This window comes from Salvelinus fontinalis, chromosome 3, assembly GCF_029448725.1.
Source record: "Salvelinus fontinalis isolate EN_2023a chromosome 3, ASM2944872v1, whole genome shotgun sequence".
NCBI classification, from domain to species: domain Eukaryota; kingdom Metazoa; phylum Chordata; class Actinopteri; order Salmoniformes; family Salmonidae; genus Salvelinus; species Salvelinus fontinalis.
In genome coordinates, this window is record NC_074667.1 from 14,258,174 (window position 1) to 14,260,934 (window position 2,761).

Genomic DNA, 2,761 nt, shown 5'->3' on the forward strand with positions numbered 1-2,761 from the left:
ACATCAGGACTGCGATTACTCAACACGGACTTGCAGAATCCTCTTTTTCCTTTCACGACTCTGACGAGCACGATGTGAATGATACGCTGCTCCATCGGGAACAGGCCCCGATCCACGTGATCTGCTTGAAGAGGAGGTGAAGAAAGAGGGGCTAAAGGTCCGGCTGCCTTCGGAGAATTTGTAGGCGATCGAATAAACCCCCACTTCCCTCCATTCTGCTAGCAAACGTGCAATCTTTGGACAATAAAAGCGAAAGATTAAACTACCAACGGGACATTAAAAACTGTAGCATCTTATGCTTCACAGAGTCGTGGCTGAATGACGACAACATCAACATACAGCTGGCTGGTTATACGATGTACCGGAGGATAGATCAGCGGCGTCCGGTAAGACAAGTGGTGGCTGCCTATGTATTTTTGTAAACAACAGCTGGTGCACGATATCTAAGGAAATCTCGAGCTATTGCTCGCCTGAGGTAGAGTTTCTCATGATAAGCTGTAGACCACACTACCTACCAAGAGTTTTCATCTATATTCCTTATAGCTGTTTACATACCACCACAGTCAGAGGCTGGCACTAAGACAGCAATGAATGAGCTGTATTCTGCCATAAGCAAACAGGAAAACGCTCACCCAGAGGCGGCACTCCTAGTAGCCGGGGACTTTAATGCATGGGAACTTAAATCCGTTTTACCAAATTTCTATCAGCATGTTAAATTTGCAACCAAAGGAAAAATAACTCTGGACCACCTTTACTCCACACACAGAGACGCATACAAAGCTCTCCCTCTCCTTCCATTTGGCAAATCTGACCATCATTCTAACCTCCTGATTCCTGCTTAAAAGCGAAAATTAAAGCAGGAAGCACCAGTGACTAGATATAAAAAAGTGTATAAAAAAGTGGTCAGATGAAGCAGATGCTGAGCTACAGGACTGTTTTGCTAGCACAGACTGGAATATGTTCCGGGATTCCTCCGATGGCATTGAGGAGTACACCACATCAGTCATTGGCTTCATCAATAAGTGCATCGATGACGTTGTCCCCAAAGTGACCGTACGTACATACCCCAACCAGAAGCCATGGATTACAGGCAGTATCCGCACTGAGCTAAAGGCTACAGCTGCCGCTTTCAAGGAGCGGGACTCTAACCCGGAATCTTATAAGAAATCCCGCTACGAACCATCAAACAGGCAAAGCATCAATACAGGACTAAGATCGAATCATACTACACTGGCTCTGATGCTCGTCAGATGTGGCAGGGCTTGCAAACCATTACAGACTACAAGGGGAAGTACAGCCGAGAGCTGCCCAGTGACACGAGCCTACTGGACGAACTAAACTATTTCTATGCTCGCTTCGAGGCAAATACCACTGAAACATGCATGAGAGCTCCAGCTGTTCCGGAGGACTGTGTGATCACGCTCTCCGCAGCCGATGTGAGTAAGACATGATATCATTGACATGACATACAAATGAGCGGTAGAAAACAGATCACGCAATTGTCACCATTCCAAAATGTTTTGTGCGGGCACCCCGTGCTGCCCCCGGCAAGATGCCGCCCTGGGCTACTGCCCATGTCACCTGTACCTAAATCCGCCACTGCTTATGGTGCAATGGGACAACATTGGTAAAGTAAATGCTAACTGCAAGTCTGTTGACATGCAGGAATTTATGTCACAGACATCTTAGAGATATCTTACCACTCCAAAAAGTAGTTGTGTTGTGTTTGATTAGTAGGCCAGACTTAGGTAGAATTAGACATTGAGTATGGCTTGCTTGATTAGCTGACTCTGAATCTGTGGATATAGTATTTTGTCTGTAGATAGTCTATTCAAGTAAAGTGTTGGCATGTTTTTTTTCTTAATACAACTCTACTTTCTAACCTGCAAGAAAGGTCCAATGCCAGTACTCCTTGTTGTGTTTGGAAACCGATGATAATGATTAACTGGTGCCAAGAGTTTCCCGGTTCTACCTGGCCTGCTTGCCTAACTGTGTTTGCCTTACAATTGGGAGCAAACACATGTCAAGGATGTGTGCTGTGCTTTGAAGGTGTGTGTCTGCAGTTGGGTGTAGGTGAGGTGTGTTGCAATGTGTATATTGGTACAGGTGTCTTTGCATGTGTGCTATGTGGATATACATAGTACTTGGGAATTCAGGTTCACTTAAATGTGAGGGAACAAAGTTAAGTGTGCGTGCATGTGTGCATGCGTACGTGTGTATGTGTATGGGTGTTGCAATGTGTGTATTTTTACAGGTGTTTTTGCATGTGGGCTATGTGGATATGCATAGTACTTGGGTATTCAGGTTCACTTAAATAGGAGGGAACAGAGTGAAGTGTGTGTGTGTGTGGGAGAGAGAGCGATAAATAGATACTGATGGAACAGTCCAACAGAAATAGATACGGAGACCTAGATTTGAGACTACAAATCCCAAAAGTCTGGCTTTATTGAACAGTCACGCCTCCTTTGTCTCGTGCAGCCTAAAACTGTCTTCGCTACTTACCACAGCCACAAAGTCATAAACCCCGCCTATTTCTACCATTTATCTTTTTAAAATCTGAGATTAAACCTAACCCTAACCTCAACCGTAAATGTATGCCTAACCCTAAACTTAAATTAAGACCAAAAAATAAATTTGTTTTCATGATTTTTTTTTGTGATATATTGACTTTGTGGCTGTGGTAACTAGTTGAAACCCTAAAAGTGACGTGGTTAGTTTAAATGCCTTTGACTGATCTCCCTCTACCCAATGAAATCGCTCT